Source organism: Somniosus microcephalus, chromosome 4, assembly GCF_052327205.1.
Source record: "Somniosus microcephalus isolate GS21.2 chromosome 4, FLI_Smic_1.0, whole genome shotgun sequence".
Lineage (NCBI taxonomy): Eukaryota > Metazoa > Chordata > Chondrichthyes > Squaliformes > Somniosidae > Somniosus > Somniosus microcephalus.
Window position 1 is genome coordinate 229,211,561 of NC_140990.1, and position 19,126 is coordinate 229,230,686.

Consider the following 19,126-nt stretch of genomic DNA (forward strand, 5'->3'; position numbering starts at 1 on the left):
CTGTAGTGGAATTTCATCGTCGCACATGGCCTTTATCGCCTTTTTAAAGGTTTGTACGAACCTCTCAGCCAATCCATTTGTGGCTGGATGATACGGGGCGGATGTGTAATGCCTTACCCCATTCCTTCTCATAAATTTCCAAAACTCTTCGGACACAAACTGTGGTCCATTATCAGAGCAAATCTGCTCTGGCAAGCCGTTCCTGGCAAATATGGTCCGTAGGACTGCAATCGTTTTCTCTGTAGTGGTTGAGGACATTTTTATCACCTCAAGCCATTTTGAGTGAGCATCCACTGCTATTAAGAACATTGAGTCCATGAATGGACCAGCAAAATCAATATGCACCCGTTGCCATGGAGATGAGGGCCACTCCCATGGGTGAAGAGGGGCATGTGGTGGTGCATTTTGGACCTTCTGGCATCCTGAGCAGCTCTTGGTTAGGTCCTCGATTTGTTGATCGATCCCCGGCCACCACACATAAGCCCTAGCAAGGCTTTTCATTTTCACCCCTCCCAGATGACCTTCATGAAGCTCATTTAGCACTCTTTCCCTTAACTTGGGTGGAATCACCACTCGGGATCCACACATCACTGTCCCCTGGCATACTGACAGCTGTTCTCTTCTGGATGAGAATGCTGGCAACAGTGAGTCGCCATGTGTTGGCCATCCTTTCACCGTCAAATCATTTACCCGAGACAGTGTCGGATCATTGCGGGTCTCCTTCTCTATATCCATGTTAGTTACTGGCAATCGTTCAATTATTGACGAATAAAATATCTCGATAGGGTCCACTGCTGGTGCTTCCTCCACAGTAGGCAGTGGCAAGCGTGATAGCCCATCAGCGTTTCCATGCTGTTTCGTGCCTTTATATTCTATTTTATATTGGTTCTCCCCTAGAAAAAGGGACCATCTTTGTAACCATTGTGCAGTCATCACCGGAACGCCCTTCTTCGTATTAAAGATGGAGTCAAGTGGTTGGTGGTCAGTCAGCAAGGTGAACTTCTGCCCATGCAGATAATGGTTGAATTTTTTTACTCCCCATACTAGGCTGAGGGCCTCCCTGTCAATCTGGGCATAGTTGCGCTTGGCTGAGGTTAGTGACCGAGACGCAAAGGCTACTGGCCTCTCCAACCCGTCTGGGAATTTGTGCGACAGCACCGCTCCAATACCGTAGGGTGATGCATCACATGCCAAACGAATTGGTAGTGCTGGGTTGAAATGGGCCAACACACCTTTTAATGTGATCAATTCTTTGCACTTCTGGAAAGCTCGTTTACGTTCATCATTCCACTTCCATGGTACCCCTGTTTGCAGTAGGGTGTTCAGTGGGTGTAATACCGTAGACAAATTTGGCAAGAACTTATGGTAGTAGTTTACCAGCCCGAGGAACGACCTCAGTTGTGACACATTTTCCGGTGCTGGAGCCTTGACTACTGCCTCAATCTTTTCAGGGGACTTATGTAACCCCTCTTCATCGATAACGTGGCCACAATATGAGATCTGCTTCTGGAAAAACTCGCACTTGTGGCGATTAGCTCGTAGCCCATATTCCTTTAATCTAGTGAGCACCTTCTCCAGGTTGGCGAGGTGATCACTGTCATTTTCGCCCGTGACCAGGATGTCGTCCAAATAACACTGGGTCCCTGGAATCCCTTGCAGGACTTGATCCATTGCCCTTTGACAAATATCCGGAGCTGATGCTACCCCGAACACCAGCCGGTTGTATTGGTAGAGACCTTTATGAGTGTTGATCATGAGGTATTGTTTCGAGGCTTCTTCTACCTCCATTTGCAAGTACGCCTGGGCTAGATCAATTTTGGTGAAGCGTTTACCTCCAGATAGCGAGGCGAAAATATCCTCAATTCGTGGAAGCGGATATTGTACCGTGTGAAGGACTGGGTTCACTGTCACCTTAAAATCCCCACAGATGCGGACCTTCTTTGGTTCCCCAGGCATATTACTCAACGACCTCTTCATTACAGGAACGATGGGTGTAGCCCATTCGCTCCAGTCTACTTTGGACAGTACTCCTGAACGTTCCAACCCTTCCAGCTCTGCTTTGATGGCTGGTCTGATCGCATAAGGCACTGGTGTGGCCTTAAGAAACTTTGGGCTTGTATTTTCCTCTATTTTAATCATTGCTGTTATGCCTTTTAGTGTTCCAAGTCCCTCCTGGAACACTTCTTTTGCGTCAGTTAGCATTTTTGACTGTTGTCCAGGTGTGACATCGTCATCCTTTTTGGCCTCAACCTTCAGTGCCTGTATGGAATGCCAATCTAATTGTATCTTCCGGATCCATTCATGTCCTAGTAGTGGTGGTCCTCCACCTGGCAATACATATAGGTCCATTTTAGGTATTTCCTGGCCTTTGTATATCACTTTCACCCTTATTTTTCCTTTGGGGTAGACTTTTTGCCCCGTGTACGTCTTCAAGACAATCTCTGTAGCTTTCAAGGGTATGTGTGAAAATAGCCGCTTGTAGTCCCTTTGGTTTATGACTGTTAGGGCTGATCCTGCGTCCAATTCCATTTTCACTTGGACTCCGTCTATCTTGAGTGTGACCCGGATAGTCTAGTGATCCTCCATTTTGGTTACCTTATGTAGTTTCAGACAACCCAGCTCCTTGCTTCCAGAGTCTGTATCACTTTTCTGTTCGTCTGAACTACTCTCCATCACCTTATGTACCTTTTTGTACTTCTCCTGTGGAGATTTCTTGCTGTTGGTTTTCTTCCCTGACCTGCAGACTCTTGCTATGTGTCCTGCTTTTCCACACTGTCTGCACACTTGGTCCTTGAACCAACAATCCTTCTGGTCGTGTGTTGTTCTGCCGCAGCGATAACACTTCCCTGTTCCATATGACATTTCATTGGTGCCATATTCTTGTGGTCTCCGTTGTATCTCTGCAGCGCCCCTTGTGGCTGCTTCGTTTGATACTGCCATGCTGAAAGCCTTGTCCAGCGTAAGATCCTTTTCTGATAGAAGCCGTTTCTGGGTTCCTTCACTTTGAAACCCACACACAAACTTGTCCCTTAACGTATCTGCTAGTCCCACTCCAAACTGGCAGTGTTTCGATAGCTTGCGCAGTTCCGTTAAGTACTCAGCATTACTTTCATCTTTATGCTGGTTCCTTTTGTGGAACTTAAATCTTTCTGCTATCAGCAGCGGTGTGGGGTTTACGTGGTCCTGTAGGATTTCTACTATGCTTTCGAAATTCTTATTCACGGGCTTCTCTGGGGTTATTAGGTTTCGCAGTAAGCCATAAGTTTTTGCACCCATGGAATTTAACAAAACCAGTGGTTTCCTAGCATCTGGCACTTCATTCGCCCTGCAGTACACCTCAATACGTTCCACATATGTCGCTCAATCTTCAACTACATTGTCGAACGTAGAGATACTGCCACTCTTCGGCATCCCTGGGTGTGATTTAACTGTCAACAATGGCGTCTCCCGCGCTCTCCCTTCTTCTCCGCTGGCACAAAATGGCCCCTCCCGCGCTTCCCTTTCTTCCCGCGCTCGCCCTTCTTCTCCGCTGCGGCTTCTAAAAATGGCATCTCCCGCGCTCTTCCTTCTTCTCCGTGGCTCAATGGCATCTCCCGCGCTCTCCCTTCTTCTCCCCGCAGACACTGTTCAGCCCTTGAGCCCTGGATGTGCTCTGCGCGTTTTTTTTTGTTTTGTGCGCCTTCCCCGTTTCCGCCGCTCGATCCTGAACCCGACTGCTGCTTTACCCTCTTTATCTCCGTTTTGTTTTTCCTCGACGCCGCTCGGTTTTCAACCCCCGGCTGCGCCCTGTGCGCTTCACCCTCTCTCTTACCCCGTCGACGCTGCTCGGCTTTTTCTCTGCCGTCGGTCGGCTCCAGCCGCCGCTGTCCGGGAAGGGTCTGCGCTATACCTGTTGTCAGTCTGTTGCTGGATCATCGTGGCTGGGGAACCAAGCCCGGCTCTCAACAACCTCCCCTGCGATGTTCACTCTCTGCCGGACGACTGGGCGGTTGCTCGTGGTCGACGCCCGTGCTTCTGGCCTCGACTTTCTTCCACCGCCCTCCTGGAGCGAATCCTTGAAGGGGAATGCAGAGTTGCAGGTAGATTCGAATCGACACTCGTCGCCACTGTTAGATCCGTGATTCTGAGAGTATGATGTTTTCAAATAACTGCACGGATGCTGTAACTTAACAATCAACAGGTGTTTACTGGAGTAGGGTAGTCTCAAGACTGGGGGTACAGAGGAATGCTCAAGGCTTATATACAGGTGTGCTCACTGCCGGTACTACAGTATACAGGAGCTGTAAAAGTAGCTCTCTCTTAAAGGTACATACACTACAGGCCAGCCAGAGTTAAATTTAAAATGGTGGATCACCATGAGGCACGCAGCCTCATTATAATATTTAAAGTGCCAACCCGCCTTCCGGGAGTAGGTTGGTTACCTGCTTCCCTCGTCCCGCCTCTGTTAATACTGGAAGTGGGAATTTTGAAGGCAGGTTGGGGTCGGGCTGCACATTTTTTAACACTTTAACCTCCCACCTGACCCTCAACCCACTCATATTTGGGGGTTAAACATAGAAACATAGAAGATAGGAGCAGGAGTAGGCCATTCGGCCCCTCGAGCCTGCTCCACCATTCAATGAGATCATGGCTGATCATCCAAATTCAGTACCCTGTCCCTGCCTTCTCCCCAAATCCCTTGATCCCTTTAGCCTTAAGAAATATATCCAACTCCTTCTTCAATATATTTAATGAACTGGCCTCCACCGCCCTCTATGGCAGAGAATTCCATAGGTTCACCACTCTCTGGGTGAAGAAATTCCTCCTCATTTCAGTCCTAAATGGCTTACCCCTTATCCTTAGACTATGACCCCTGGTTCTGGCCATCGGAAACATCCTTCCTGCATCTAGTCTGTCCAGGCCTGATAGAATTTTATAGGCTTCGATGAGATCCCCTCTCAATCTTCTAAACTCCAGTGAGTATAAGCCCAATCGACACAATCTCTCCTCATACATCATTCCTGCCATCCCAGGTATCAGCCTGGTGAATCTTCGCTGCACTCCTTCCATGGAAAGTACATCCTTCCTCAGATAAGGCGACCAAAACTGCACACAATACTCAAGGTGCGGTCTCACCAAGGCCCTGTACAACTGCAGCAAGACATCTTTGTTCCTGTACTTGAACCCTCTTGCTACGTAGGCCAACATACCATTTGCCTTCTTAACCGCCTGCTGCACCTGCATGCTTACCTTCAGTGACTGGAGCCCAAGAACACCCAGGTCTCTTTGCACTTCCCCTTCTCCCAATCTATTGCCATTCAAATAATAGTCTGCCTTCCTGTTTTTGCCACCAAAGTGGATAACCTCACATTTATCCACATTATAGTGCATTTGCCATGTTTCTGCCCAATCAGCCAACCTGTCCAAATCGTACTGGAGTTTCACGACAACCTCCTCACAGCATACCCTCCCACCCAGCTTTGTGTCATCTGCAAATTTGGAGATATTACATCCAATTTCTTCGTCCAGATCATTAATATATATTGTGAACAGTTGCGGTCCTAGGACCGATCCTTGCGGTACCCCACTAGTCACAGCCTGCCACTCAGAAAACGACCCGTTTATTCCAACTCTTTGCTTTCGATCCGCCAACCAGTTCTCTATCCAAGTCAATACCTTGCCCCCAATCCCATGTGCCTTAATTTTGCATGCTAATCTCTTATGCGGGACTTATCGAAAACCTTCTGAAAGTCCAAATATACCACATCCACTGGTTCTCCCTTATCTATTTTACCAGTTACATCCTCAAAAAATTCCAGTAGATTAGTCAAGCACGATTTACCTTTTGCAAATCCATGTTGACTTTGTCCGATCCTGTCACTGCTTTCCAAGTGCTCTGCTATTACATCTTTTATAATGGACTCTAGCATTTTCCCCACTACCGATGTCAGGCTTACTGGTCTATAATTCCCCGCTTTTTCTCTACCACCTTTTTTGAATAGAGGGGTAACATTAACTACCCTCCAATCCATGGGTACTGTTCCAGAGTCTATTGAGTTCTGGAAGATGACCAGCAATGCATCTACTATTTCTAGGGCCACTTCCTTTAGTACCCTAGGATGTAGATTATCAGGCCCTGGGGATTTATCGGCCTTCAGTCCCATCAATTTTCCAAACATCATTTCCCTACAAATACTGATTTCTTTCAGTTCCACCCTTTCATCAGACCCTATGTTCCCCGGCATCTCTGGGAGGTTATTTGTGTCCTCCTTTGTGAAGACAGAACCAAAATATGTATTTATTTGGTCTGCCATTTCTTTGTTCCCCATTATAAATTCCCCTGATTCTGACTGCAAGGGACCTATGCTTGACTTCACCAATCTTTTTCTCTTCACATATCTATAAAAGCTTTTACAGTCAGTTTTTATGTTCCCTGAAAGCTTACTCTCATATTCTATTTTCCCCTTCTTAATTAATCCCTTTGTCCTCCTTTGTTGAATCCTAAACTGCTCCCAATCCTCAGGATTATTGCTTTTTCTGGCCAATTTATATGTCCTCTCCTTGGATCTTATGCTATCCCTAATTTCCCTTGTTAGCCACGGTTGAGTCACCTTTTTTGTTTTATTTTTATGCCAAACTGGGCTGAACAATTGCCTATCCACCATCAACCCTTTGAGTGACATTCCCCAATCAATCCTATCCAACTCGCTCCTCAGACCATCATAGTTTCCTTTATTTAAATTTCGGACCCTAGTCTCTGAGTCAACTACTTCATTCTCCATCTTAATGAAGAATTCAACCATATTATGATCGCTCCAACCCAAGGGGCCTCGTACAACAAGATTGCTAATTAATCCTTTCTCGTTACATAATACCCAGTCTAAGATGGCCTGATCTCTGGTTGGTTCCTCGACATATTGGTCCAGGAAACCATCCCGTAAACACTCCAGGAATTCCTCCTCCACAGTATTGTTACTAATTTGGTTAGCCCAATCTATATGTAGATTAAAGTCACCCATGATGACTGCTGTGCCCTTATTGCACGCTTCTTTAATTTCCTTTTTAATGCCATCCCCAACCTCCGCCTTACTGTTTGGACGTCTATATACCACTCCCACTAACATTTTCTGCCCCTTAGTATTTCTCAATTCTACCCATACAGATTCCACATCATCAGAGCTAATATCCTTCCTTACAATTGTGTTAATCCCTTTTTTAATCAGTAATGCTACCCCACCTCCCTTTCCTTTTTGCCCATCTTTTCTGAATATCGAATACCCCTGGATGTTGAGTTCCCAGCCTTGGCCATCCTTGAGCCACGTTTCCATAATCCCAACCAAATCATATTCGTTTACCTCTATTTGCGCAGCCAATTCATCCACCTTATTACAAATGCTCCTCGCATTAAGACGCAAAGCATTCAAGCTTGTTTTTTTAACGCTCTTAGACCTATTAGAATTATTATTTACTGTGGCCATGTTTGATTTAAACCATTGATTTCTCTGACTGCCACTTTTGTTTTTCTCCTTCTTATCTTTTGCTTTTATCCTTGTTTCCCTTTCCTCTGTCTCCCTGCTCAGGTTCCCAACCCCCTGCCATTTTAGTTTAAACCCTCCCCCAGAGCACTAGCAAACACTCCCCCTAGGACATCGGTTCCAGCCCTGCCCAGGTGCAAACCATCCGGTTTGAACTAGTCCCACCTCCCCCAGAACCGGTTCCAATGTCCCAGGAACTTGAATCCCTCCCCATTGCACCACTCCTCTAGCCACATATTCATCTGAAATATCCTTCTATTTATACTCTGACTTGCACGTGGCACTGGTAGCAATCCTGAGATTACTACCTTTGAGGTCCTATTTTTTAATTTATCTCCTAACTCCCTATATTCCGCTTTTAGGACCTCATCCCACTTTTTACCTATATCGTTGGTGCCTATATGCACCACGACAACTGGCTGTTCACCCTCCCCTTCCAAGATGTTCTGCAGCCACTCTGAGACATCCTTGACCCTTGCACCAGGAAGGCAACACACCATCCTGGAGTCTCGTTTGCGGCCGCAGAAACATCTATCTATTCCCCTTACAATAGAATCCCCTATTACTATAGCTCTGCCCCTCTTTTTCCTCCCGTGCTGTGCAGCAGAGCCACCCCTAGTGCCAGGAAGTTGGCTGCTGCTGCTTTCTTCTGATAAGCCATCCCCCCCAACAGCACTCAAAGTGGTGTATCTGTTTGAGAGGGGGATGTCCACAGGGGACCCCTGCACTACCTGCCTGCACCTAGTACTCTGCCTGTTGGTCACCCATTCCCTTTCTTCCTGTCCAACCTCTACCTGTGGTGTGTCTAACTCTGTAAACGTGCTATTCACAATGTCCCGAGCATCGCGAATGCTCCAATATGCATCCAATCGCAGCTCCAGCACCACAATGCGGTCTGTCAGTAGCTGAACCTGGATGCACTTCCTGCACATGTGGTTGTCAGGGACACAGGAAGTGTCCCTGAGTTCCCACATATCGCAGGAGGAGCATACCACATGGCCGGGCTGTCCTGCCATGACTTACCCTTTAATTAATTGAATTTAAATTAAATCAATCAATCCCACTAATTACACTACAGTTAAATGGTTTACCAACAGTCCCCGCTACACCAGAGAGAGCTTAGTACTATAAACCACAGAGTTAAAGTATAATAATAGAGAAATACTCACCAACCAATCACTTACCTGCTTCCTGGTGACGTCACACTTTGATTACTTTTTACCTCTCTCTCCCGCTGCTCAGTTGGTCAGGCCTCGCTGAATCCACTGCTTTTATACCTCGCCGCGCTCCTTGCTCCACACACAGGTCCGCTCTGGTCGGGCGTCGCTGAATCCGCCACTTTTATCCTCCACCACGCTCCTCGCTCCACACACAGGTCCGCTCTGGTCGGGCCTCGCTGAATCCGCCACTTTTATCCTTAAAATTCCCCCCATCACTATTTATTGATTTATCTGGTCATACACTTTTCAACCATGGCGGTATCCTAAATCATGGGCCCTGGCCTTTTCCCAATTAAAAGAATGTAAAACAAAAGCACAAGAGAATTTTCAATGCAGTACCAGAAATCTTCATTGTTTTCCAGATCTAAGCTATAAGTACAGATAGTTAGTATTTAACAGAACACAGAACTCAAAATGACTGATCTAGTACATCAAGAATGATCACCTAAATTCAAAGCTGCCATACACAGCAATTCAAATCCTAAGAGAAATAAAGCATTCGCCACCCACATTATGTTTGACTCTGGTTAACTTATCACTATCAAAACAAGAAGCTGGAAACACTCCGATTTTCCATTTTCAGTGGCATATGTCCAGAAAACAGCCGATGTTAGGGTCTGTAGCATACAAAATGATTACAGGGCTTGGTAGGATGGATGCTGGGAGAATGTTTCCCTCGACTGGGGAGTCTAGAACCAGGGGCCACAGCCTCAAGATAAAGGGTAGGCCATTCAGGACTGAGATGAGAAGAAATTTCTTCACACAGAGGGTGGTGAATCTTTGGAATTCTCTACCCCAGAGGGCTGTGGAAGCTCAGCCATTGGGTATATTCAAAACAGAAGTCGATAGATTTCTGACTCGTAAGGGCATCAAGGGATATGGCGATAGTGCCGGTGAATGGAGTTGAGGCAGAAGATCAGCCATGATCTCATTAAATGGCAGAGCAGGCGCAAAGGGCCGAATGGCCTACTCCTGCTCCTATTCCTTATGTTCTTATGTTCTGTGATGGGATAATCCTAGAGTCGCCATGAAACTTTGTGGCATCTCTGAGTTATAACAGAAAAAAAATTCACAAAGCTGACTGAAGTGCTTTGCAGCTAAACAGGGAGTATGACATAAAGCAATATAATTGCAGTTACTAGAACCCACCCTCTTTGTCTCCCCCACCATCCCCTGAGAGATTGTATCAGCTTTTTAAAACATGATTTGGGTTCTTATATATGAAGTTGAGTCTTGGAGCAACACCAATATTAATGCTCCGGTAAAAATGAATAGCAACTATTTGCCAACAAGCACAGTTAGATGAGTCAGAATCTAAAAAACATAAAAGGACCTGGGCTGGTCAAATATTGGCAGTGCAATCATTTTACTCGGAAAACAGTTCCATTTAGTTCAGAGCTTGACATAAACAATTGTGCTGTAATCAAGCAAATAACCCACTGGAAAAAAAAACAATTAAGTCCCATAAAAACATACACCCAGGAGAACATTACCTTCATCCAAAAGAACCTTGGATAGAATAGAGTCCAGCTGTGGAAAACTGGGCTGCTAAATTGTACCTGCGGTTAGTACAAATTTAAATAAAGTTGTGCAGATTGCATTCTTGTATTCAGAACAAAGTTGAAAATACAATTTTAATCGAGTAAATATCAATGCTCCTTGTGGAACATTTTATTTCTTGATCAATGTTGCCATTTTAGTGCTGGGAGAAGAGCTCAACAGTTAACTTTGGGAAAATCTTACTCTTCAAGATTATTAATTTAGCATGTTCAGTAGCTCTCGATATAGCAAAAAATCACACTCCATGTCATTCTTACTTCAATGTCTTACATTTAATATGATTGGGGACGTATAAACCCAGTCCCACCTACAAACTCTTAGGCCTAAAAATTTGGTTGCTTTACGCCTCCCGTTAACGCCCTAAGAGGGCGCTAACGGGGCGCAAAGCAACTAGCGCCCGGGCACACCGCCGCCAACGCCTCCCGCAAAATTCAGCGGGAGGTTAGCAGCGGCGGTATCCGTCAGCACCCTGCGGCGATGCACCGCCGGCGATGACATCATCACCATGCGCAGCACACTGCTCGTGCCCCGGCCACGATCTTCAGTAGCGCCCCCTGACTTACCGCTGGACGCTATGTCCGACGGGGTCAGAGGAGCCTACCTGCGGCCGGGGCAGCGCAAATTAAAGTTGAGGTGCCGGGCGGCCATTTTTGTTGCTGGCCACCTGCAAGCACCTGCCCCCTCTGCCATCCCCGGCCTCCTCTGATTCCCCCCCGTGGAGTGCCGGCTGTGCTCCGTGAGCCCGGCACTTCTCTTGAGTGCCGGGCTTTTTTGCTGGCACTCCGATCCCTGGTGGCCCAGCTTGTCCCCGGGTCGTGCTGCGCATGGCCCCTCCCCTTTAAGAAGGGGAGGAAGGCCTGCCGTAGTATGCCACAACTTGCAGCACGTGGCGCTGCGGCACGTAGCACCACGATATTCACTCACAGCGCCCCAAGAGGAAGCTGGGGCGCTTCCTGTAGCACCCTGCTTCCCTCTGGGGGAGCTACTGATGAATTTCAGTCGCCGTGGTGCTAAACTTTTCGCAGCGCTAAAAGTAGCGCCCCGGCGAAGTTAGTGCCCCAAAGGGGGCGCGACTCAATTTTTCCCCCTTAAAAGGCTGTGAATACAAAGAGGATAATTTTCAACTAACTGCTGCAGCATCAAACAGGCATTATGGGTCGGGGCCCATTATAGAAACTGTCCAATTGGATAGAAAAAAGGAAACAAAATAAAAACAGAGAAAAGAAAAAAAATGAAAAACTTCTATTTATATGAGGGGAAATTTTACCTTCAGACACATTTCAGGTTTTCTCATTTGAATATAATTGGTGGGTTGCTCATGCAATCACCATGGTGACAGGCCGTCTGTCCAATTGGAGGATGCGATACCCAGTGAAACCACCGCTCAGTATTTAAAGTGTAAATGTGTCTCTTAAAGGAAGGTTACATTACAACTTTGTTAAATCTTTGTGGCTGTATGGGATGGACTGATAATCTGGAGATGAGTCAGTGAAGAGCACATCAGTTCTGTGACACAGCGGTGGAGCTGCTGGTGGAGCATGTGGGAAACATCGAAACATAGAAGATAGGAGCAGGAGTAGGCCATTCGGCCCCTCGAGCCTGCTCCGCCATTCAATGCGATCATGGCTGATCATCCAAATTCAGTACCCTGTCCCTGCTTTCTCCCCAAATCCCTTGATCCCTTTAGCCTTAAGAAATATATCTAACTCCTTCTTGAATATATTTAATGAATTGGCCTTACCGCTAGAGAATTCCACAGGTTCACCATTCTCTGGGTGAAGAAATTCCTCCTCATCTCAGTCCTAAATGGCTTATCCCTTATCCTTAGACTGTGACCCCTGGTTCTGGACTCCCCCGTCATCGGGAACATCCTTCCTGCATCTAGTCTGTCTAGTCCTGTTAGAATTTTATAAGTTTCAATGAGATCCCCTCTCAATCTTCTAAACTCCAGTGAGTATAAGCCCAATCGACACAATCTCTCCTCATACGTCATTCCTGCCATCCCAGGTATCAGCCTGGTGAATCTTCGCTGCACTCCCTCCATGGCAAGAACGTCCTTCCTCAGGTAAGGTGACCAAAACTGCACACAATACTCAAGGTGCGGTCTCACCAAGGCCCTGTACAACTGCAGCAAGACATCCTTGCTCCTGTACTCGAACCCTCTTGCTACGAAGGCCAACATACCATTTGCCTTCTTAACTGCCTGCTGCACCTGCATGCTTACCTTCAACGACTGGTGCACAAGAACACCCAGATCTCTTTGCACTTCCCCTTCTCCCAATCTATTGCCATTCAAATAATAATCTGCCTTCCTGTTTTTGCCACCAAAGTGGATAACCTCACATTTATCCACATTATAGTGCATTTGCCATGTTTCTGCCCAATCACCCAACCTGTCCAAATCGTACTGGAGTTTCACGACATCCTCCTCACAGCATACCCTCCCACCCAGCTTTGTGTCGTCTGCAAATTTGGAGATATTACATCCAATTCCCTCGTCCAGATCATTAATATATATTGTGAACAGCTGGGGTCCTAGGACCGATCCTTGTGGTACCCCACTAGTCACTGCCTGAAGGGCATTGACAGGGTAGATGCTGAGAGGTTGTTTCCCCTGGCTGGAGTGTCTAGAACTAGGGGGCATAGTCTCAGAATAAGGGGTAAGCCATTTAAGACTGAGATGTGGAGGAATTTCTTCACTCAGAGGGTTGTGAATCTTTGCAATTCTCTGCCCCAGAGGGCTGTGAATGCTGAGTCTTTGAGTATATTCAAGGCTGAGATAGATAGATTTTTGGACTTTAGGGGAATCAAGGGATATGGAGATCGGGCGGGAAAGTGGAGTTGAGGTAGATGATCAGCCATGATCTTATTGAATGGCAGAGCAGGCTCGAGGGGGTGTATGGCCTATTCCTGCTCTTATTTCTTATGTTCTTATTATCATATATTGACTAATGTGAAATGCATTACCTTATTCTTCAATCATTCACATAGTAAATGTAATACTAAGCTCAGTGTTATAAAAAGATGCTTTACAAAGCTAAAGAAATGAAAGAGTATACAACCACAGTACTCAACATTGCAGGACAAGGCAGAACAAAAACTCCCTCCCTCTCTCTGTAACCTCCTTCACCCCTACAACCCTCCAAGATCTCTGTGCTCCCCCAGTTCTGACCACTTGCCCATCCCCGATTTTCTTCACTCCACCAATGGCGACTGTGCCTTCAGCTTCCTAGGCCCTAAGCTCTGGAATTCCCTCGCTAAACCTCTCCATCCCTCTACCTCCCTTTCTTCCTTTAAGGCTCTCCTTAAAACCTATCTCTTTCACCTGTCCTAATATCTCCTTATGTGACTCGGTGTTTTTGTTTGATAATTGCTCCTGTGAAGTGCTTGGGATGTTTTATTATGTTAAAGGCACTATATAAATGCAAGTTGTTGTTCTTGAAATACTTGAAAAATAAAACCCAAAACGTATGTATATTTACAGCAAGCTTAGTCTGAAGGCTTAGCTTTATTCCCTCACCAATAGTTAAGCATGAAGTTATCTGTTATCAAGATTGATAGGGAGAATTGTAATTAAGTAGTTAAGCTAAATTCCTAAGCCATAAAAGTGTCTAATTGCAGGCAATTAACAGTAAACACAACAGAGAGCTAGCCCAGGGAGGCAAAACATATGCTGTAAGAAAACAGCCTCTACCTAACCATTATATATTAATAATAATTGAATCTGCATGAAGTCAGATAGCTGAAGCTGGATCAATGCTGTTGATGTGAAACATTCTCTGATATATGGTGTGGGAGATAATGGTATTTCAAATGATCTACTTCACTTCTGTTGCCACTCTGAAGCAGGCAGGGTCACTGGTGTCTGTACACATACTATAGCTCATCTCTTTCTGGAAGTACAATTTTAATTTTGAGAATGAATGCTCAGATAAAAAAGGTGGCTCACTTACCAGTTTGCTCCTTTAATTTGTGGTGACTCATTATGCAAATTTTCCCATTTGCGATCGGCTGTTTTGCTGTAACCTAAGCTAGCTCCTTTAAGTGGCAGTGACTCCTCGCCATAGAGTTTTATAAAATGTTTGCTCACGACTTAGTTCCACTACATCTAGGATTAGTCCAAAATGTGAAGTTTACTGAATCTACCCCAATATTTGTCAAGATGTGACTATCCCTCTTATCCTAAAACAAACAATTAGGATAATAAAAAACAGAAGAAATAGGAGCAGGAATAGGCCATTTTGCCCTTCGAGCCTGCTCCGCAATTCAATAAGATCATGGCTGATTTTCTTCCTCATCTCCACTTTCCTGCACTATCCCCATATCCCTTGATTCCCTTAATATTCAAAAATCTATTGATATCGTGTTGAATATACTCAACGACTGAGCCTCCACAGCCCTCTGGGGTAGAGAATTCTAAAGATTCACCACCCTCCGAGTGAAGAAATTTCTCCTCATCTCAGTCCTAATTGGCCGACCCCTTATTCTGAGACTGTGACCTCCTGGTTCGAGACTCCCCAGCCAGGGGAAACATCCTCCCTGCATCTACCCTGTCAAGCCCTGTAAGAATTTTGTATGTTTCAATGAGATCACTGTGATGAAATATTCCATTCATCACTGCCTGTGACTGTGGTCGGTTTCAGTTTCATTTCCCTTCCCCCAGTTCCGTTTCCTCACCATTGTATTGTATATTGGAATGTGTTGTGTGTAGGGCTCCGCCCATACCTGGCCCCTACGTAAGCAAGCTCAGTCTGGCCTCATATGCAGTACTGCAGCCCTCCGGATGGAAGATACCTCTCTCCACTACGTGTTACCTTCTAAGTTAATAAAAGCCTTGTTTTCTTTCGCTAACATCGAGTCTCGGAATTATTGAGGCACATCAATTTTATTAACTTATTTTTCAACACAATGGATCAACTCCTGAAACCCGAACGTTTGGATTTGGATCAGCATGCTCCGGACGCATCAGCACGCTTCGGACACTGGTTTATGTGTATGGAATTCTTCCTGGACAATTCCGCAGCAGTCAAAGACGCTACGGACGCTGCGAGTATGAAACTCGGAATTCTGCGGAATTGGGTAAGCCACCGGGTTTACCCCCTCATCCAAGACGCCGACACGTACCTGGCCGCCTACGACATCTTAAAGGCGCATTACCAGCAGCCTACGAATGAGGTGTATGCTAGGCATCTGCTCGCTACTCGCGCACAGCGACCTGGGGAATCGGTGGAGGAGTTCCTAGGCACCCTGAAAATGCTTGGCAAAGACTGCAAGTGCCGAGATGTAAAAGCCACAGTGTACACTGACGAGCTTGTTCGCGATGCCTTTATCACAGGCCTCAGCTCCACTTACATCCGGCAAAGACTGCTGGAAAAAACGGGATTGGACCTGAAACAGGCTGCGGACACCGCGCGATCCCTGGATGTGGCCCAGAGAAACTCGGACGCCTACTCTTCAGCCCGCGCCGTCCACGCCGCCACGTGTGCACCAAGGGCGCCGCCATCTTGGAAGGCATCTTCCCTGCCCGGCAGCCCGACACCGTCGGGGCCCCGCTCTCCCCCCAGAAGCCCTACGACAGCCGCGACGCGTCGGGGACCCAACTGCTACTTCTGCGGGCAGCCAAAGCACACCAGAAACCTGTGCCCGGCGAAAGGCACCACCTGCTTTAAGTGCGGTAAGAAGGGGCACTTCGGGAAGGTGTGCAGAGGGAACCCCGCTGGAAAACCAACCGCCGGAAAACCCGCCACCGCCGCGTGCGCGCCGTGGGAGCGGCCATCTTGGACGCCATCTTGCCCGACCTCGTGGGGTCCGCCATCTTGTGAGCAGACAGCGTGGACGCCATCTTGTCTCGATCAGGGCCCTACAGTGGCATCGGTCACAGTGGACCAGACCAGGCCGCACCCGCTATCCAAATCAATGGTGGACATCGAGGTAAACGGGTGCAGGGTTAAATGTTTAATTGACAGTGGAAGCACGGAGAGTTTTTAACCACCCTGAACTGGCACAACAACTCTCCCTAAAGGTGGTCCCTACTCAGGGTACCATCTCTATGGCTGATAAAACCCAGACATCGACCATTATGGGTTACTGCACGGTACAATTGTCCATTAACGGAACTGTATATGATAATTTTAAAGTATTAATCATGAAGAATCTATGTGCGAGCGTGATCTTGGGCCTGGATTTCCAGTGCAACCACCAAAGCATCACGCTCAAGTACGGTGGGTCCCAGCCGCCCCTCACAGTGTGCGGTCTGGCTACCCTGAAGGTAAAGCCGCCTTCGCTATTCGCGAACCTTACCCCTAACTGCCGGCCAATAGCGACCAAAAGCAGGAGGTACAGCTGGGAGGACAGGCGGTTTATCGCGACCGAGGTAGACAGGCTCCTGAAAGAGCGCATTATTGAATGCAGCAACAGCCCGTGGCGCGCCCAAGTGGTAGTGGTAAGGGGTAGCGAGAAGAAACGGATGGTGATCGACTATAGCCAAACGATCAACAGGTACACCCAACTAGACGCCTACCCGCTACCCCGCATATCAGAAATGGTGAACCAAATCGCCCAATACCGGGTGTTCTCCACCATCGACCTTAAGTCAGCGTACCACCAGCTCCCTATCAGACCAGAGGACCGCCCGTACACCGCCTTCGAGGCGAACGGACGCCTCTACCAATTCCTCAGAGTCCCCTTTGGGGTGACGAATGGGGTCTCGGTCTTCCAGAGGGAGATGGACCGCATGGTCGATGACCACCACTTGCAGGCAACCTTCCCCTACCTCGACAACGTCCCCATCTGCGGTCACAACCAGCAGGATCACGACTCGAACCTCGAGAGGTTCCTGGAAACCGCACAAAAACTCAACCTCACCTACAACGAGGACAAGTGTGTTTTCAACACCACGCGCCTCTGCATACTAGGCAGCGTGGTGGAGAATGGGGAAATCGGACCAGACCCCGACCGATTGCGCCCCCTACGGGAGCTGCCCCTGCCCAACACTCCCAAAGCCCTGAAAAGGTGCCTGGGGTTATTTTCTTATTATTCCCAATGGGTCCCCAACTACTCCGACAAAGCCCGCCCCCCCCTTGAAAGCATCCTCTTTTCCGCTCTCTGCTGAGGCCCACGCCGCCTTCAAAAGCATTAAGCAGGATATTGAGCGGGCCACGCTACAGGCAGTGGACGAGAACACTCCATTTCAAGTGGAAAGTGATGCGTCTGACTTCGCCTTGGCGGCCACCCTCAACCAGGCGGGGCGGCCCGTAGCTTTCTTCTCGAGGACCCTCCAAGGGCCCGAGATCAGACACTCCTCCGTGGAAAAGGAGGCCCAAGCCATCGTGGAGGCAGTGCGCCACTGGCGCCACTACCTAGCCGGCAAACGCTTCACCCTACTTACCGACCAGTGGTCGGTAGCGTTTATGTTCAATAATAAACAGAGGGGGAAGATTAAAAATGATAAGATTCTTAGGTGGCGGATCGAGCTCTCCACCTTCGAGTATGACATCATTTACCGGCCAGGGGCCCTTAACGAATCCCCTGACGCCCTCTCACGAGGGATGTGTGCCAGCGCCACCGGGGATCGGCTACAGACCCTCCACAACGACCTCTGCCACCCAGGGGTCACGCGGCTGTTCCACTTCATAAAGTCCCGTAACTTACCCTACTCGATTGAGGAAGTTTGGTCTCTGACCAGGAACTGCCGCACTTGTGCTGAGTGCAAGCCTCGGTTCTACCGCCCAGATAGAGCCCACTTAATCAAAGCTACACGGCCCTTTGAGCGGCTCAGCTTAGATTTCAAGGGCCCCCTCCTGTCCGTCGACCGCAATGTTTACTTCCTGAACATTGTGGACGAATACTCCCGGTTCCCATTCGCCTTCCCCTGCCCAGACATGACCAGCGCCACGGTCATCAAATGCCTCAACAGCCTGTTCTGCCTGTTCGGTATGCCGAGCTACATCCATACGGATAGGGGGGCGCCCTTCATGAGTGAAGAGCTACGCCAGTACATGCTGTCCAAGGGGATCGCCACGAGCCGTACCACCAGCTACAACCCCCGGGGTAACGGCCAAGTGGAGCGAGAGAACGGGACAGTATGGAAAGCAGTCACTCTAGCTCTAAGGACCAAGGGCCTCCCTATCTCCCGCTGGCAGGAAGTCCTCCCAGATGTGCTCCATTCGATACGGTCGCTATTGTGTACTGCCACTAATGCCACGCCTCATGAACGAATGTTTGTCTTTCCCCGGAAATCCACCTCAGGCGTATCCATGCCGTCATGGCTCTCCACCCCAGGTCCGGTATTCGTGCGAAGGCATGTGAGGGGCCACAAGACGGACCCTCTCGTGGAGCCAGTGTACCTACTCCACGCCAACCCCCAATACGCATATGTCTGGCACGCCGACGGAAGGGAGGACACCGTGTCCATAAAAGACGTCGCCCCAGCTGGTAACGACAACAACCACGGCGATAGCAGCGACAACGATCGCAGCAACTCTTACCCACCCACTACTCTTTCATCACCCCCGGAAGAACATCGACCAACGGCACCCCCACCAACTACCCCTTCAACAACCCTGGCGGCACCCCCGGCAGAGACCCAGGAGGCTACCGGGGACACCCAGCCAACACCCGCGGCACCGCAACAGCCACGTCGGTCGCAGAGGACTATCAAACCCCCGAACAGACTAAATCTATAGAAGGGGTGAATGTGATGAAATATTCCATTCATCACTGCCTGTGACTGTGGTCGGTTTCAGTTTCATTTCCCTTCCCCCAGTTCCGTTTCCTCACCATTGTATTGTATATTGGAATGTGTTGTGTGTAGGGCTCCGCCCATACCTGGCC